The following is a 20,699-nucleotide window of genomic DNA, read 5'->3' as shown; positions in this document are numbered from 1 at the left end:
TTTGAGAATCTAGAAAAAATGGATGAATTTCTAGCCGATATTAATATACCCACAATGAACCAAGAAGAACTAAACCAAACAGGCCTATTTCAAGCACTGAAATAAAAATGCATTAAGAGACCTTCCACCTAAAAAAAGCCCAAGGCCAGTTGGATTCACAGGAGAATTCTATACGGTCTTCAAAGCAGAGCTCACACTAATACTCCTCAAGCTCTTCAACGAAATTGACAATGAAGGTTCTTTATGAAATTCGTTCTATGAAGCTATTATAACCCTCATCTCCAAACCAGACAGAGATTCATCAAAGAAAGAGAATTATAGACCTGTTTCTTTGATGAACATCAATGCAAAACTTCTCAACAAAATACTGGCCAACCGTCTACAAAAACTCATCAAAAAATTATACACTATGATCAAGCAGGATTCATCACAGGGAGGCAAAGCTAGTTCAATATACGCATATCAATTAATATAATTCAACACATCAACAGGAGCAGGGAAAAAATCACATGATTGTCTCAATAGATGCAGAAAAGGCATTTGACAAGATCCAACGGTCATTTATGTAAAAAACTTTGGAGAAAGTAGGAATCCATGGAACATTCCTCAATATAATAAAGGCTGTGTATAACAAACCCACAGCTAGTATTATACTTAATGGTGAAAAGCGAAAGCCATTCCCTCTAAAATCAGGAATGAGACAAGTATGCCCACTCTCTCCAGTCCTTTTTAACATATTATTAGAAATCCTGGCCAGTGCAATAAGGCAAGAAGGAAGCATAAAGGAGATCCAAATAGGGAAAGAGGAAGTTAAACTATCCCTCTTTGCAGATGACATGATTCTGTATTTAAAGAATCCTATAGACTCTACTCCCAAGCTCCTTGAGCTGATTCAAACCTTTGGAAGGGTAGCAGGCTATAAAATTAACCCTCAAAAATCAACTGCCTTCCTCGATGACAACAGTGAGAGGAATGGGACAACAATCAGGAAAGCACCTCATTTTGCAACAGTCTCAAAGAAAATAAAGTACCTAGGAATCACCCTAACTAAGAATGTAAAGGACATTTTTGATGAAAATTTTAAAATCATGAAAAAGGAAATTAAAGCAGAACTGAGGCAACGGAAAAACCTCTCATGATCCTGGATTGGAAGAATCAATATGGTGAAAATGACAATCTTGCCAAGGGATATATACAAATTAAACACAATACCCATTAATATCCCAATTTCATTCTTTAAAGAAATAAAAAAGGCAATCCAAAATTTCACATGGAACAATAAAAGACCTCGTATAGCAAAAACTCTTCTTAGCAGAAAGAACAGCACAGTAGGAATTTCAATACCAAGCTTTAGACTCTATTACAAAGTTATAATTATCGAAAGAGCTTGGTACAGGCACAAGAACAGGCCTGAAGACCAATGGAATAGAACTGAAGAACCAGACATTAAACCAAAGACCTATGGCCACCTAATCTTTGACATGGGACTCAAAAAAAATAGTATGGAAGAAAGATAGCCTCCTCAACAACTGGTGCTGACAGAACTTGTTAAGCAACTGCAGAAAAATAATTTGGATCCTTCTTTGTCACCCTGCACTAAAATTATCTCCAAAAGTATCAGAGACCTGGAGGTAAAAGTAAACATACTGAAAACTTTACAAGAAGGAATAGGAGATACACCAGGCCTCCTTGGCAGAGGTTGAAACTTTCTTAATAAGGAACAAGAACCACAACAAATCAGAGAAAGGCTGGATAAGGGCGACTGCATTAAACTGAAGAGCTTTTGTATGACAAAGGTCATAGCTAGTAAATTAATTATGAAGCCTACAGAGTGGAGAAGAACTTCACCAACCATACAATGGACAAAAGCCTCATACCTAAAATATATCAACAGCTCAAAAAATTGAATCAATCCAAAACTAATCTCCCGTGTAACAACCAACCCATTAAATGATGGACCAAAGACTTAAAGAGAGTCTTCTCTGGAGAAGAAGCAAAAATGGCCTATAGACACATGAAGAAATGCTCAACATCTTTGGTCATAAAAGAAATGCAAATCAAAACAATTCTAAGATTCCACCTCACTCCACTTAGAATGGTCAGGATCAAGAAAAGTAGAGGGGATGTTGCCAGGAGGGATCACTAGTATACTGTTGGTAGGAGTGCCAACTCGTTCAACCACTATGGAAAGCAGTATGGCAGTTCCTCAAAAGACTAAACATAGAGCTCCCCAATAACCCAGCAATTCCAGTTCTTTGCATTTACCCAATCATCCAGAAACAAGGACATATTAAATCCACCAGCACAACAATAATCAATGCAGCACTATTTCCCAAAGCAAAGATAGGGAACCAACCTAGATGTCCCTCCGTTGATGGATGGATCAAAAAGATGTGGTATTTGTACACAATGGATTTTTATGCTGCTGTCAAAAAGAACAACATTGCCCCATTTGTTAGGAAATGGAAAGATATGAAAATATCATATTAAGTGAAGAAAGCCAGACTCAAAGGAATTTAGGCTCAATGGTTTCCCTCATTTGTCATAATCAGTAGAAACTTTGGGCTCTCCTAGCAGAGATTTGCAGTAGAGCAAAACCTTGATACCACATAGTATGAGGCTAAATGAAAGGATCTCTAGGATATAGAAATATAAGTCATATAATGAATGATTGTTGTCCATAAGGTACTATGTTATCTCTTATCTCTTTTGTTGTCCCTTGTCATATTGGTACATATCTCACTTTGTTACCAGATATAATGGATATATTTGTATTTGGTTATTTGAAATTGGATAGGGAAGGGGGGAAAACAAGATAAAGGTTGGGGGAGTGGGGAAGGGAAATGGGGACCAAGACAGGTGGAAGGGAATCAATGTATGTGAATTAATGCACCTTCTATCTGGCAAATATCATGTAACCCTTATATTAATTATAATAAAAAATATATGAAAAAAAGAATCCCTCCTTGAATACTTGTTCATTAAACATGAAAAAAGCAATCCACTTATTACTTGACTTCTATAACTGTAACCTCTCCGTATATCAATTTTACAATGAAAATATTTGTAGCATGAAAAAAATTTAAAAAAATAACGTTTCATTCGTACATCATATTCTTAGTTTTAGATCCTTAGCACACATATGTGTATGCAAGTATGTGTGTGTGTGTATGTGTGTGTGTGTGTGCATGTGTGTGTGTCTGTGTGTGCCAGTACTGGAGCTTGAATTCAAAGCCTAAGTTCTGCCTCTTAGCTTTTTAACTCAAGGATGGTACTTCGCTTTTGAGCCAGAGCTCCACTTTAGGCTTTTTGATTGTTAGTTGTAAATAAGAACCTCATGATCCTCTCTACCTTGGCTGGCTTTGTACTCAGATCCCAGTCTCCTGAATAATTATGATTACAAATATGAACCTCCAACGCCTAGCATTCAATGTACTTTCAAAGAAGTGAATACATTAGTATTATGTCTTAAGAAATGTCCAGTATGAGGATGTCCTTTAAAAGAAATCACACTAAGGGACAGCAAAAATGATGAGAGATAACATAGTACCTTAAGGACAACAATCACACATCATGTGGCTCTTGTTTCTATATCCTGGAAATCTTTCATTTAGCGTCATACTGTATGGCCTAATGTACCTAGGTTTTGTTCTATAGTAAATATCTGATAGGAGAGTCCAAGGTTTCTAGTGATTATGACAAATGAGGGAAACCACTGAGCCTATGTTCCTTTGAGTCTGGCTTACTTCACTTAATATGATTTTTTCTAAGCCTTTCCATTTCCTTACAAATGGGGGGATGTCATTCTTTCTGATAGCAGCATAGAATTCCATTGTGAATAAATAACACAGGTAGCATTGTACCACTTGAACCACATATTCCTCATTTCTTTTTGCTAGTGAATTAGCAATATATCTCCTGAGTAGCTAACATTCCACTTATGAGCCAAAAGCACCAGCTCAACATTCCTTTATATTCTATTTTCATTTTCATTTCCTGGTAGTTTAAAAAAATTATTGATAAAGCTAAAGCTTCAAAAAACTCCATTTGTATGCTCCACTTTTCCTTCATCTTTGCCAAGAAATTGGACAATGTTTCCCATTATCTTGAATTCTTATTTTTTAATATTACCAATTTGATATGCTCATGAATCCAGTCTCTTTATATAATTTTCTAATACCAAACCTGACATTTAAACAATATCACTCCACTCCTCCCACCTTTACTTGTGGAAAGCGGTAGAGGTGCAAAAGTGTCCCAACTTGAGCAGTTGTTAATCTCGATGGTCCTGTAAGTGCTGCTAGAGATTTGATCTCTCTCTCTCTCTCTCTCTCTCTCTCTCTCTCTCTCTCTCTCTCTCTCTCTCTCTCTCTCACTCTCTCACTCTCTTTCTCTCATGTAGGAGTAGTTTGGAATGTTATAGTTCCCCAGGAAGCTGTTGAAGGCATTTTTAAATGCATTTCAAGCCTCACATTGAACATTACATACATCAAACCCCAGACTCATGTTATGTAAAGATCAGGGTTTTCATTGATCACTTCATAGCAAAAGTCAAGGCCAAAGCAAATTGGTAGTTCTTAAAAATAAATCTGTGAACAGAGCACTGAAATTTAGAATTATTTCAATAAAGATACATCTGTGAAGATAGTATAGAAATTTAGGAGTACTTCAAAGCTCATAAAAAGCATTTGATGGATTGAATGCTTGCTCCTTTGTCAATGAGTATGCATAAAGATGAACCACAATGGGAATGGAACATTAACGCAGTATATATAGGATTATGTAAGGACTTGAAGAGAATTTTTCATGAATGAGATTCAGAAACTTATTTCAGCAGAGAAAGTGCTCTATTAACAGATGCACACCCACAAAACCTGTCATCCATTAACAATAGAATGGGCTTTCAGCTGATAGCACATATTCTATTACCATAATCTTGGAGTCACTAGCTCTACCTGTGTGAAAAATGTTGTTTTGAGACAATCCAGTTTATGTTATGATGACATAAAGCCTTTAAAAATGAAGAGATATGATCTGAGCTGGAGTTGCATGCTAGACACAAGGTATTTAAGTGCTGTTCCTCTGTTGTAGACGTTAAGGTGTACATATTTCTGGAATAGTATTTAATTTTTAATTAAATACCTGCAACCTCAAGTGAAGAAATAACATTGTAAGGAGAGAACTTGCAGATTAGTACCTCAAAGAGTCCCATAGGGATAGTATGAGTTTATATTTTCATTGCTTATTTACATGTCCATAAAGTTTGTCATGCAAATGCCATGAAAACTAGAGGCTTCTCGTTTCATTGATATCATTAAAAATATGTTCATAGGTAGATAATTTACATTCCAACTAATCATTCATGCACATTTGTATATGGAATTATCTTCATAAAATGAAACAGTCAGTTTCATGCTAATGATCTGGATCACAGAGCTTGATTCTGAAAATCATTGCTTAATTTCTTTAATATAAAATATATGAAGCAGAAGGTAAATGTAGAAAGTAAATTCATTCCAAATGTACTAGGCACTTCTGTCGAAAAAATCACAATGGAACCCTTTCAAAATATAATTTGTACTAAGTCACAGACAAAATAAAAATTATAAAACAAGAATTGCACCTTTTTTCATGGTAAAAATTACAAATTGGGGATATCCCAAGAAATTAAAAATATTTGTTCCTGTAATCATAGCTGACCAAGAGGATGACATCCAAAGAGCCTCAATGAAAACAATGTGGAGCAGAAAATTCTATGATACCCTTTTTTAAAAATTTTAATTTTTTTCATATATTTTTATTGTAATTAATTGAGGGGATCCATTATATTGGCGAGAGAGAAGGTGTATTAATTCACATACATTGATACCCTTTCTCCTGTCTTGGTCCATATTTCCCTTCCCCCATCCAGCACTCCTCATCTCATTTTCCCCCCTTCCCTAACCACTTTCAAATAACCAATACAAATATGTCCAATATATCAGATAATAAAGTGAGATAGTGTAACAATATGAGATAACCAAGGGACAGCAAAAGAGATGAGAATTAACATAGTACATTAAGGACAACAATTACTCATTATATGGCATTTGTTTCTATATCCTAGAGGTCTTTCATTTAGCATCATACTGTATGGTCTTATGTATCTAGGTTTTGCTCTATTGCAAATCTCTCCAAGACACTCATATATGCAGTTAATCAGTGGTAAGCCAAAAGTAGATGGGTGGCTCATGTGATATGAGAGAGAAAAAAGGATGTGTGACAAGGTATAAATATGTCCATAAATGCAATCTATTTACATGGCATGTAAGGTAGAAAAATATGAATCAGTTATGTGGCAAAATTACCCTATTTGTATAACAATTGAGAAATACTTTGGAGCAGCAATGGATATAGAGTTCAGTCAAATCTCTAACTTACGAATTTCTAGTTGCAGCAATACACTTATCTATATGAATAACTTCATGAATAAATCCTCATGTCTGTAATCAATACCAAATATAAAATTTTACCTAACCCAGACCACACTTTTCTTCATTTCTGCAGATAGATAAGAAACATCAATCTGTTGAAACTATACTGCTTAATATGTTTATCTTAGCGCTAATGTGCAAAAGGACTGAAATATGTTTTGGGAAATATAAGAGAAGGAAAATTAGAAAAAACATAGGCAGATAGTGGTGAAGAAACAAAATTAGGTAAGGCAAAGATTTGTTATGTCTGTAGACTTAACTACTCAGAAATCTGAGATTTGAGGACCATGTTTGAACCCATCCTTAGAAGGTGTATGTAAAATACTCAATCTCTATTTAACATCCAAAATATGCCAGATGTGGAGCTGTGGTTGAAGTGATAGAGCACTGGCCTTCATCCAAAAAGCTCAGGGAGAGTGTACAGGTGCTGTGATCCCAGGGCCAGAACAAAAGTAATAAAGATAAGGAAGCATCAGTGACATACAAGATAAAGACATATATGTAATATGTCAGGTTTGTCACTGGCATTTTAGCTCCCAAATGTGGGCAAATACCCAATGACCCACTTGTCACCCAAGCAGTTGAAAAATAATTAAAATGATAGAGGCAGTGACATTTTTTCTTACAATACATTTGGAGTAAGCTGTTACAGTTTCTTAGAGTCCCAAATAGCCATTTTCTTATGCCTCCACCCTCCCATCCACTCCTCTCCCCTGCCCTTCTCTTCCCTTCTATTTTCTTTCTGCAGGCAATAATTACTGAAGCCCTGTTCCAGGACAAGAGCCAAGGATATATACGTACATGAGTAAACCAAAACTTACCGAAGGCTGACAAAGTCTATCATAAAAGATCTTTTACAATGCCTGGTCATGCCTGGATCGTGAAGCATATCTGACATGAAATAGTGTTACAGTGGTTAGTTTGTAAAAGTAACTATTTGCCTGCAGTAAAAGAGAATGTGTGTGTGTGTGTGTGTGTGTGTGTGTGTGTGTGTGTGTGTGTGTGTATGTTAGGGCATGAAATCAGAGGGCAGATACTGTCTTTGAGCTTATTTCTCAAGGATAGAACTCTGCCACCTGACTCACAGCTCTCCTTCCAGATTTGGATGGTTAATTGGAGATAAAAGTGTCACAGATTTTTATGTTGGTGTTTGCTTCAGACCTTATTCCTCAAATACCAGCCTCCAGCATAGTGAAGAATAGACAGTCATGAGCCCCAGCCTACAATAAGAATTTGTATTGATGTCCTCACAATACAAGTTACCAAAGAGATCTTCTCAGACCACTTCTCTGTGAGGAAGGAAATGTTTCTGAAACCTTTTAGTATAGAACTCATGCCACTGACTCTGGTTGTTAGTAATAACATCATTTGATCCCCTGCAAAGACAACTTGGATGGAGTGGATAAAGTAATGTTGGAAGTGAGGAGCTTACAGACATGGAAGGAAAGGAAACCAGAGTGCTCTCCTATTAGCAGGCAGAATATTACCACAAATAGATTCAAAATAAAACAATGAAAATAAACTGTTTTCAGTGTAGAGGGAGAAGGATGTCATAGTAGTACAGATGGATAACATCATCTGTGTACCTAGATTGTCTCATCTGCTTCCTATCTTGAGAACAAAATGGTATATGGAAATAAAATATTGAGTTACTTATGGCATGTATGTTCATCCCTGGTATCATCACTGTTACTGTCGTCTGTTTCCCGAGTGTAAAAACGGAAAAACCCAGAAATCATCACATTTCTATTCACATATTCTCAATATTTCATTGTAGAAAAGCAGCTAGTTCCAGCCAAGGACCTGACAGGAAGGGGAAGCTGGAGAAGACTGAGTGTAAAACTCAAAGGACACATCTCTGAAATATCTGTCCAGCTGAAAGTCTGGATAGAAGTTGCCCACAGTGTCAGGTATATATGCTCATATATCTTTGTAGAGGTGCAGTTTTGTCTTTGTATTGACACTGTAGCTCATCTTCCACCAAATCCTTTGGTGAAGCCACAGGCAGAATATGTAAAACTTTTTATTGCTGTTCTGCAGCTGTGGCTATGCATTCTGGAAATATAATGATTTCGAAAACAAGTTTTCAGATTCTCCTTGTTCATCTAAGGTGATACGGATTTCCTCCAAAATCACAGTGAGGCCCCAGGAAGGAAGTTAACTTTGATAAATTTGGTTCAACATCTGTGACAAGGAACTACTTTCACGAATGCCTTTTAGGATAATGCAACTGGATTGTATCAGAGGATGCTACATCAGATGCACATAGAAATGGCTAGAAAAATTATTTCCCAATGACATGTCAACCAAAGTTATACACAGATGACCATACACAGATGGTCAATTTGCACACCAAATTGCCATAAGATCCACAGATTATTATTTGATTCAAGCTATTGTACAGAGGCCTCCACAAAAGTAGCCATATGTTATTGCCTAATTCAGCAATGACGTTGGTGAAACCAGCAATTTCATGTCAATAAAGTAATTGTCATAAATGTGTTCCATGTTTGTATTCTGAAATTACTCTTTCAAACTGTGCCAGAGCCAGCCGGCATCAAGGCAGAATTCCTGATTTAGGGGGTGAGGATGAGAAGAAAAACATAAGAAACAGATGGGGTTGGGAGGTCTACAGCTTAAGACTGGAGCCTGAAGAGACTGCAGATTTATATTGTAGCACAATTTATTTTTGGTCCTAGTCTTATATATTATCTTAGAAACAGGAAACATCCAGCGGTTACTTTCATACAAAACAACAAGCGACCTTCAGACATAGCACCCCAGAAAGAAGATACTGTTGACATAGCTCAAATTTGGTAAGCATGGCGTCATTCATTATGATACAAGTTGTTTTTCATTGCAGCTCATCTCCTGTGTGCTTAGCTCTAAGTAGTACTCCAGGTGCAAGCTCAGTCTGACTCTACACTCAGCCCCCAACAAAACTGGTAACTTTTACTGAAATTTCTACACACACAAATCAGTTTTTTTCATGATGTACTTGTCTGAGATCATGTGATAATTGAAGGAAATGTACTCTTTTACAAGCCTTAATATTGCAGCTAACTATGATTTCTACTTATCAAAATATATTAGACACATTTTCAGTGAAGACATCCCAATGGCCCTTGAAAACAGATTTACTGCAGGATTGTAATCCCATTCTGAACTTTCTAATGAGAATTCCATTCTATTGTAATAGCCTATCCATTACATTTTGTATAATCATAATTGACAGTCACAAATTTTTATGTGTATATAGTTGTGTTTATATTTCTAATACCTTGTCCATAGCTTTAGGCACAGAAATATGGAGTCACTGCTCTTGTAGTGTTTGTATCAAATAGCCGAATATTAAGATCAGCATGCACCTTTTGTTTCTTTGGTAATGACTTATCTCACTCAACATGCTTCGCTCTAGATTCATCCACATACCAGCAAATGCCATTATTTTATATTGTCTGTTGGTTATGTAGTATTCCATTATATATGTATATATATGTGTGTGTATCTATCTATCTATCTATCTATCTATCTATCTATCTATCTATCTAACTATATCACATTTTTTATCCATTCATCTGCAGTAGCGCATGTGGATTGTTTCCATCCCTTGGCTAATGTGAATAGTGCAGAGATGAACATAGCTGAGCATGTGTCCTTATCATATCCTGGGTTATGATGTTCAGGATAGAAAAGAGAGACTTATCAAAAGAAGTTAAAGTGGCAGAAATCATATGAGAAAATTCTCATCATCCATGTTCATAAAGGAAACGCCAATAAAAACAACCCAAAGATACCATCTTACCCCCACAAGAATGGCCAAGATTTTGAACTCAGACAATGACAGATGCTTGTGTGGTTGTGGAGATAAAGGAACCCTATTGTACTGCTGGTGGGATTGTAAGCTATTTTGGCCACTCTGGAAAGCAGTGTGGAGTTTTCTTATAGGATCTTTTTATCACTTAAAATTTTAAATTTTCATTTTTGTAAGTTAACCATACAAAGAGCTTATATAGAAAAAAATACATATATACATGCAATGGGCCTCATTCCCACAAGTTAGTTGCCATGCTTAATATCATAAAGCTCTTTATACTTCCTTGTGTAACCTACTTGAATCATGTGTAATTATTCCTTTGCCCTTAATTTCATCAGCATTTGTTATTAGACTTCCTGAAAGACATCGTGATCAGCGTGAGAAAAAATTCGATGTCAAATAGAAGATGATGGAAAGAGAACAGGGAAAAAATTGTGTCTCCAATGAGCAACTAGTATCTCTCCATAAAAAGGTTTTAGGTTGGCATTAGGCTTTCCAGTCTATGGAGTCACATGAAGACGACAGAGGTCGTCTCCAAAGAAATGGTGAGCCAAGTCAGAGGTGGCAACAGTAGAAGAGACAGCCCAGCTGGTGGGCTTTGCATGAATTTAAAAGGGTGGAATAGGAGCCCACTGTTCAGTCAGCCACAGTCCAACATAGAAACCGTTCAACTGTCCTGTGAAGACTAGTTCTACAGATCATGGAGGTCTCAGTGTGAATCAAGTGTAGTTACCTGATCAAGTGTTTTATCTTCCAAGTCTGCTCTCCTACAATTCTCCACCCACTTCTGACACCTATTCAGGTCCTGCGGGATCCTGAAAAAAGCCAGGTCAGAGTGCAAGCTCTTCCTCGAACAGTTTGGAGCCCTCCTATTAATTCAGCATTGTTGCTGGCCTACTGCCATCCTTGCTCTCCCCTCCCCACCACCACAGGCTCATTGGCCACCTGTTGGGGTTGGGGAGTGGAGACAGGCCACCTGAGGGTGAGCAACCAACTGTATGGATGAGCTGTGGTCTCCCTTTTTTCTGGTTAAATTCAAACTAAAGAAACAGCTGAAGCCCACATGCTGGGCCAATGTTGTCATGGTTACTTTCCCTGACTCAGCTCACCTATTCTTTGGTTTATAGCTGGAGAATTAAATCTTACTTGGTGTGAGTTCCTAGATGTATAAATCCTGAAGGAAACTAAAACTCCGCTTCTGTGGAGAGAATTTTACTTTTCCCTCTTCTCTTTTGGCCATCATCTCCTACTCAACATTGAAATTTGTTTTGCTAGTCTTGCAGCTTGAACTCAGAGCACTATCCTTGAGGTTTTCCAAAGCTAGAAAGGCACTATTGTTATATCTGGGTCTGATTTACTGATCATAATAAAAAAAGTTCCCAGTCTTTCCATTTAATTACAAAATTTGCAAAGACTTTCTTTCTGATAGAAACATAGAAATCTATTGTGTATAAATAATATACATAGCCAAAACACTACTTCCAGATTTTTCTGTTTCCATTGAAATGTTCAGATTGAGGTATCCTCAAAGAACACCAGGAGACCACCACAGGTGCAAAAAGCAAAGGGGTCTTTATTGCAGGACAAGCTCCAGCCTGGACTCACGCCAGCACATCCTAAGGTAGTAGGGCCAGCTGGGAGTGAATCTCAAAATGCGTGGGGAAGTGGTTTTTATTCGCGATGGTAGGAGGTTAGGGGAGATGCCATCACAGTATAACCTGGATGGATAGAATTTGAACAAAAATCATTTGTGTTTTGATTGGTTCTGAAGTCTTCCCCAAACCGTTGTTTTATTCCCATATTCTCTGCCTTCCCGTGGTTGTTCCCGGGGGACCTAATATTATGGTATTGCAGAGGACTTTAAGGAAACTGCAACTCAATGGCAGGGAAGCAAATCTTAGGCTTGAGCCTAGTTCTTTGTTCTTTGCAAATTTACAGGTCATGGCAACACTTTTAGCAGGTATGTTGCTTTACAGGAAAGCTAGATGAATTAAAATAGTTCATCCTGATCCCTCACTGTGGCACCAAGGACTCAAATCCAGAGCTTTGTGCATATTAGGTAAGCACTGTACCACTAGGTCACCCTCCCAGCCCTCAACACTGTCTTTTATCTCACTCCAGTGACAATCTCTATGAAGAAGACTAAGAATATATGCTGCCAAAAATAAAGGTAAATGCGAAACCAGCACATGATTAATGCAAGTTAATGCATGTGGTAAGGAAATTGGTATGTATTTTTTACAAGAAACTATATTTTTGTAGCCTGAGTTCCCATTGCATGCACACACAGATGCACATGTCTTAATAACATATGATGAGAATTTTAGAATTAACTTTATATCTTTATATATATATATATATATATAAAGATATATTGACAGACATATCTGACATTACGGGCTCACTTCTAATCAGAATTTCAGCTGTGTAGATGCTTTGGGGATGTGCCTTTGGATTTCACCCTCATTATTCTCCAGCTTTCATGCACTGTTAGGTCCTTGGCTGGCACTAGCTGCTTTTCTACAGTGAAACACCGAGCACACATGGATGGAGATGTGATGATTTCTGGGTTTTTCCCTCTCTAGACTTTGGGAACAGAAGGCAATACCAGTGATGCTTCTAGTCATGAAGAGAACAAGCCGTAAGTAACTCAACGTTGACTTTTCAATTACTGTTTTGTTTTCAGTATGAGCTATAGCTGTGAAAACTCCAAGTGCACACATGAATGTCCTGTGTTTTCTACCCTGAACTACCATCCCTATGCAGAAGAAGTAAATTACTTTCATTGTATTATCTTGTATCTACTGTGGAGTAATTTTCTATCTGGTGTTAGGAGAGGATTTGGGGTTTGCTGACTTTCCAGGGCTGTAACCACTACACTTTATACCAGGTTCCCTGTATCTCCTCCATACCAGCTGTCAAGGTAGAATATGAGGTAATGCTATTACAAACAAACTGAATCAGTGGCATGAATTCTATTCTAAAAGGCTGCAGTCACATTTCCATCCATGATGACCAGTGTTCAGAGAATTATTTGCTAATACTTACATTGTGAGGGTGGTTATAAAATTATTACTGTAGGGTGGTGGTTTATGACTGTGATCCTAAGTACTAAGAAGGCTTCTGTCTGATGATTGAGGCTTGTAGCCAGCCTGTGAGACTTTTATATCCAATTAAACACTCAAATATGGAAGGAGACCTGTAACTGAAGTGCCAAAATCCTAGCCTTGAGAAAATAAACTCACAAAGAACATTTTGACATTCATTTCATGTTCCATAACACACATATATACACAAATACTCTCTCTCTCTCTCCCTCCCTCTCTCTCTCTCTCTCTCTCTCTCTCATCTCTCTCTCTCTCTCTCTCTCTCCTCTCTCTCTCTCTCTCCCTCCCTCTCTCTCTCTCTCTCCTCTCTCTCTCTCTCGTCTCTCTCCTCTCTCTCTCTCCGTCTCTCTCTCTCTCTCCTTTCTCTCTCTCTCTCACACACACACACACACACACACACACACTTATTGTAGGCAAGTAATCACTGTTTCCAACTAAGCATTGCATCATTATTTTAGTTCAGATATGCTTCACAATCTAGACATAAACTGTAATAAATATCTCTCACTATTAAATGGATGAATAAAAGTAAAGAACTTCAAGAATAGAAAAATAATTTCATGATAATCTGGAAACATATTCCTTGCCTGTTGCAGGATGTCATTGACTCTATATTTTTATTCTTCTCAAATGATTGTTTAACAAGTGTATCCTGAGATTGCCTCCCATAATTTGAATACAAGGTGGCAGTGCTAAAAATTATTCTCTTCCCTGGAATAGAAAATATATAACTTTATATGTTTGCTGCTTATATTTGCTTATCTTTATTTCTGTTCTGCTGCTTTGGGGGATTTTTATTTTGAAAGGCTGTGTTTTTCTCTTATTTAACTATTCAGTTTCTGAGCCAGACTGTGTTACATGGGAGGATTGTCCTTCATGATCCTTCCTTATGGTGTTCGAGGCATAGTTTTGATATGGCCATGTCTAAAGAGAGTTACAACATATATAATTCCTGTGTATGTTGTGGCCCATGCCCTCCATTGAAACATTTGTTAATCAAAAGAATTGACACTGATGAGTAATGGGAAAGGGATGCTGCCTTACCCTACACAGGAAATTCCCTTTGTTGGAACAGCAGAGTCACATTATTTTTGTTTATTTCTGGTCTGTTTTTTCTGGTAAATAATTTAGCTTTTAATTTATGCTTTATTTTTATTTTTAAATTTTTATTGTAAAGATCATGTATTAGTACATTTATTTTTTAAAGTATTACCCCACCCCCCCCTTTCCCCTATTCCCCCATTCCTATTGTCCTCTCCCCAAATTTGTAAACTTCATTTCTAACATAGAGTATAGTGAGTATCATGTTTGTATTGGTTCAAACTTTTACACTACATTATGTAAGGGGATTTTATAGAGAATTAAATGAAGTACTTTCAGATCATTTTTTGTAAATGTCAAGAGCAGCTTCTTTTCATTTTATTTTCTTTGTCAGTCTTGGGGCTTGCACTCTGGATACTTTCCCTGAGCTCTTTTTCCTCAAGGCTAGAGCACTACCATTTTGAGCCACAGATTTTACTACCAGTTTTTGAATAGTTACTTGGAAATAGGATTCTCAAAAGGTCTTTTTTGACTGGGTCGGATTCAAATTTCAATTCTCATATTTAACTTGTTGAGTAGCTAGGACAAAAGATACTTTCATTTGTTTAAATATTGCAGGTACTCCTAACCTGTGTTCATGTGCACTTAAAGACATAATTGACACAAAAGAAATTAATGTCACATTCCATTTAATTTTTTGTGTTTCAAATGAATCAGTATGCTCACAGTTATTATATTCTAAATTAGGTATCTGGTTGTAGTCTTTGAGTTTTTGTAATATTATCTGCAATTATAATCTGTAATTATATGTACCTTTAAGAAGCCCAAGGTAATTACAGTTTATTTTCTTTTTGTAGGGTCATGGGGCTTGAACTCAGCCTGGATAGTGTCCCTGCACTCTTCATCTCAAGGCTATCATCCTATCCCTGGGCCAGGGCATTTCTCCTGAGCCCTTCAGCTCAAGGCTACCACCCTACCTTTCAGCCAAGCCCCACTTCCCATTTTCTGGGTTAATTGGAGATAAAAGTCTCAGGCTGGCTTTGAACCTTAATTCTCAGATCTCATCCTCCTGAATAGCTAGGATTACAGATGTGAGCCACCACACCTGGTTTAATAACTGCACCCTTTTTTTTAAAGAGTATCCAGTTTCATAATCTTGCTGGAAACAATTATATTTTGGATAAAGAAAGAAATTAAAGGCCGAGTATTATATTTATAACATTTGGAATTTTCCAGAAGGTCTTCAACGTAAAGTGATGCCCCACATGGTCATCAGCTGTCATTATCGGAATATAGGATAGGGTGGGCCTTAGGAAGTACCGAGGTGGGTTTGATAAAAATCATCAAATTTCAATTACAGAGAAGTAAGCAAAAATATGAAATTTATGCCCCTCTTTCTCATTTATGCCCTACCATTGTACATTTAAGTATATCCAACTTCAAAAATTTTCTTATTCTTTAGTCTTGGGAGGAAAGGACCAGTAAGTTTGGGAATGTTGATGTATAATCAAAGATAAAGCTTGCTTTAACAAGTTTCCATCTTTGTGACAATATTCCTGAGTATCAATTTATAAAGCTGAAAGGTTCATTTGATCACTTTTGTGGGCAAGTCATTCAGTGGTTAGTTGGCCTGTTAAAGGGGAATCTTTGGTGACAGAAAATAATGTAATGGCAAGATGTTGCTTGACTTTGTACATATCTTTACCTGAATGCTATGTAGAGGGCTTGTTGGAATTCTTGAAAACAAATAAAATGAATTCCTCTGTCAAAAATGGAAGAACTCCTCAGCAGTAGGGCATATTCATGTTTTCCTTGACTGTTCATGGTAGAATGTGTTGGTGAGGGCATTGGCTGACAACCACATAGTCCCATCACATATGTCCATAGGGAAAGCAGTGGCCACCATTTTCATGCACACAGACAAAGTCCACACTTGACAATTTCATCCACTCAAAGCACAGACACTGATTTCTAAATTACATTATAAATCTGTGCCACTGTATGACTTCCAAATTCCAGACTAAATCCAGCAAATGTGGCAATTCATTGTGCAGATGATGGGTCACTTAGAATCACCTTTCACCTGTGCATTTTTTAGCTAACATGGGACATGAATTTGTATTTGTATGTGATGCCAATTCAAACAAGACAGTTTATTTACTTAAAGCACACAATAATGAAATTTCTAATGTTGACCTGAATAGTCAAATCAAAGCGCTATCTTGGGACTGCTTCAACAGACAAATACATGAAGATCACAGACCTATTAGGAGACATGCCAAGTCTTATGCATTCCAGGAGCATAGAAATGGGAGTTCTATTCTTTATGTTGCCATATTCTAATGTTTATGCTTTGTGAGGTCAGAAAGCAGGGTTTCAGGTCTAGAATGTAACCATTATCTCCATAGTTTTGAAATATCTGAATGACATGAGAGGCTTAGAAATTCCCAAAGCTCATCAATTAGTAGACCTCTGAGGAGCATCAATTCACAGACACTAATGAAGTCTTTGTTAATGAAGATCACAGGATTTTCTTACAATGAAGCTGGCCTAACAATGTCTCATCTGTACCTAGAGCTGAACAGAGGACCAGAAATAAAATTCATTTCCTACTGCCTGGTGTGTATTTATGTTGGCAGATACTGGTAATACAGAGCTTGATTTTTTGTGGCTGCCATTACTTGGGTAGTATCTAGAGTGTTTGTTGGATTTCTTGTCCAAAAAAAGAACAATCTCATCACATGGTAACTGAGAAGCATAAAGAAAGATATGAAGGGCCTAGGGTACATATATCACTATAAAAATGATATCTGTGATTTCGAGCATGCTTTGAAAGCTTCAATTTGGGTTCTTCCTCATAGTGCTTCAGTATTTCACATATGAGCAAGACACAACATACAATGACATAAACTCAAGGAAGTTTCATAGTGTTGGCTAGAAAGACATACTCTTTCACCATTATCTTTAAAAGCTCCACTTTCCTAAATAGTTCAATAAGCTGAATGTCAAGACTAGTATACAAGTTATGTGGAATTTTTATTTTGGAATCTATAGCAGAATTTAAAGTAATGGTTAGATTTAGGCACGAAGTATTATGCTTGACAGTTGAATTATTTCACAAGAGTGAACATTTGTGATTTCTAGATAATTTCTTAGAAGCTACTGATATCTTTCTTCCTTTCTTTTTCTCAGATACCTCATTCAGTTTGCAGTGACAGTTGTGAATCTGGATTCAGGAAATCACCCCAGGAGGGAAAGGCTGCCTGTTGTTTTGATTGCATCCCTTGCCCAGAGAATGAAATTGCTAATGTGACTGGAAAGCATATGTCCTATGTAGTCATTCTCCAACTCTCCACATTTTTCTCAATTCATCTAACTTGATAAAAATAGTTCTAAATTACAATGGTAGGAAAAAAATAGTTCTTTCCTTAAGATATTTCTTCTTTGCTTGTGTGTGTGTGTGTGTGTGTGTTTGTGTATTGTGTGTGTGTGTGTTGTGTGTGTGTGCGTTGTGTGTTGTGTGTTTGTGTCTTGTGCCTGGGCACTGTCCCTAATCTTTTTTACTCAAGGTTAATATTCTAACACTTGAGGCACAATTCTACTCACAGCCCATTTGTTAGTTAATTGAGAATTATTCTCACAGAATTTTCTTTCCCACTGAATTCAAACTGAGATCTTGAAAATATGTTTCTAAGTTTCCATAAGGCCTGAGCCACTGGAACTTGGGAAAACTGCTTTTTTATAATAACACAAAATGTAGGGTTTGAATGTATAGGTGTTTATTTCAAGAAATTCTCTCCTCTCTCTATTCAGCAAATTGAGTTGAACCTCTATCAAAAATAATGTGAAGTATTATTTAGAATAGTGTCTCCATGTTTTTTTTTTAAAATTAGGTTTCAACTACAATAAAACCCATAAAAATTTATTCCCACTGCTTACAACTGCTGTTTCCACAGAGCAAGTGATCACAAAGCTGAGTTTACTTAACGAAGTAGATACAAGTGTTATGCCTACCTAACATGACTACAGAGCTTTAATGAGTTCTTTGGTTCTTGTTATACAGTACGTGAGGTGAGAAATATAACGTGCGAAATTTAAGGGAGGGCTAAAAGGCTTCTATTAATGTTAGCCAAAACATAGGAAAGTATAAGTTTTATTATCGATAATTTTGAATGGTGTTCACTGATTTGTGTATACAGTAAAGAACATTAATACTGTAGCATCATAAATTGTAATAATTATTGTCAAGATACTAGAAATTACAAAACTATCACAATATCACTATGTATGATAACTAAAGGTAAAAAGGAGTTGCATTCAGAAAGTAAAAAACAGAGCATGGTGTCTCTCTCCCTTTGACAGCACCGAAACTCTGACAGAGTGTTTCCCTGCTTTCTGCTTGTCCATGTGCTTCTTTGCTTGCCTTCTTGCTTATTTATTCACTTAATAAAGATCCGGAAATGTTTCTTAACACTAAAAAATAGAACACAGGAATCAAGGTGAATTATTGTGGTAGAGTGAGATAGAAATAAAATAGCAGATTTTTCTTGAAGTATCTGAGAATTCTTGCTTTTATCATCATAAATACTGCCATGTTAAATTTACCTCTAAATCGTGATTGCCAAATTTCCTTTGAAGAAAGGAAACTGTGGAACACAGGCTAATGATAATTCATATACCTCACTAGATATGTGAGGTGTCCAGATAATCAATATGCCAACCCAGAGAGAAACCATTGCCTCCTAAAATCTGTAAGTTTCATGGCTCATGGAGAAACCTTAGGGTTAGCCCTGGACCGTATGACTGTTTGCTTCTCTGTTCTCACTTCTATTGTTCTAAGAGTTTTAATGAAACACCACAACATTCCAATGGTTAAGGCCAATAACCAGGCTCTCATCTACATCCTGCTCATCTCCCTTATGTACTGTTTCCTCTGCTCCCTTCTGTTTATTGGCCATCCCAACACAATCACCTGCATGCTGCAGCAGATCACATTTGGAATTGTGTTCACCTTAGCAATTTCCACAGTGCCCGCAAAAACTATGTCTGTGGTCCAAGTATTCAAGGTCACTTCTCTAGCAAAAAGAATAAAGTGGCTGTTGTTATAAGGGGCTCTTAATTTCATTATTCTCCTCTGCACCCTTACCCAGGTGGCAATCTCTGGATTCTGGGTCACAGCCTCTCCTCCTTCATTGACACCGATGCACACTATGAATATGGCCACATCCTCATCGTGTGCAATGAAGGTTCCTTCACTGCTTTTTATTGTGTTCTGGGATACCTTGGCTCCCTGGCCCTGGCAAGCTTCGCTGTAGCTTTCCTTGACAGGAACCTACCTGATGCTTCCAATGAACCCAAGTTCCTAACATTCAGCATGCTGGTGTTCTGCAGTGTCCAGGCTAATTTTCTGCCAGTATATCATAGCACCACGGGGAAGATCGTGGTAGCTGTGAAGATATTCTCTATCTTGGCTTCCAGTGCAGGGCTCTTAGGCTGCATCTTTGCTCCCAAATGTTACCTCATCATGTTAAGACCAGAAAGAAATTCTGTCCATTGCTTCAATATAAAACACATCCTAGCAGAACAAAGCCTACCCTACATGACTAATGTGAATGGTCATGTGATAGAAGATCTGAAATTAATCCATATTTCTTTCCTGGAATTACATTAGATAATAATATAGAAATTACTTCAATGAGGAGGAGATCGGCGGAAGATGGCGGCGGTTCAGTGTGAGTCGTTCTGAACTCCCACCAAGGAACAAGTTCTGGCTGCCTATGGGACAATTCTCTACCAAAAATTGATTGTCACAGAACTGCTGAATGCAGACAGAGGCACACAGAGCCTGCAGGAGCCAAGAGCAGACACCCGGCCATGCACGGAGATGCAAGCATCATGGAACTGGAGAATCCAGCAATTTGTGAGTACCTCTGAGGAGAATTTTCCACTTGGGCTCACAGAACGGGATTCGAAGGGTGCCCACTCATGCACCAGCTGAGAGCAGGACCATCTTGACTGCTGGCAAAGACCTGGTCAAAGCAATTGGAGCCTGAGTGGTGTTGCTGGCAGTGCCACCATTCTAACTGGCATAGGATTTCCCAGGGATACCTTAACCGGAAATCTGACCCTGGTGCTTCTGAAGGCTGTCCCTAGTGCTGCACCACAGACCTGGTAAACAAAGCCACCCACAAGGGGCTGGGAGTTGGGCCTAGTGGAAGAGTGCTTGCCTAGCATGCACGAAGACTCAGGTTCAAATCCTCA

General features: G+C 37.5%; 1 pseudogene; it reads left to right on the top strand.

Annotated features, from left to right (window-relative positions):
* The first annotated feature begins 4,282 nt into the window (after positions 1–4,282).
* On the top strand, positions 4,283–20,109 carry LOC150039752 (vomeronasal type-2 receptor 116-like; annotated as a pseudogene).
* The last annotated feature ends 590 nt before the right edge of the window (positions 20,110–20,699 follow it).

The sequence above is a fragment of the Megascapheus bottae genome, unplaced genomic scaffold (assembly GCF_031878675.1).
Source record: "Megascapheus bottae isolate mThoBot1 unplaced genomic scaffold, mThoBot2.hap1 HAP1_SCAFFOLD_45, whole genome shotgun sequence".
NCBI lineage: Eukaryota > Metazoa > Chordata > Mammalia > Rodentia > Geomyidae > Megascapheus > Megascapheus bottae.
Note: the sequence above shows the minus strand (reverse complement) of the source record. Positions and strands in the feature narration are given on the sequence as shown.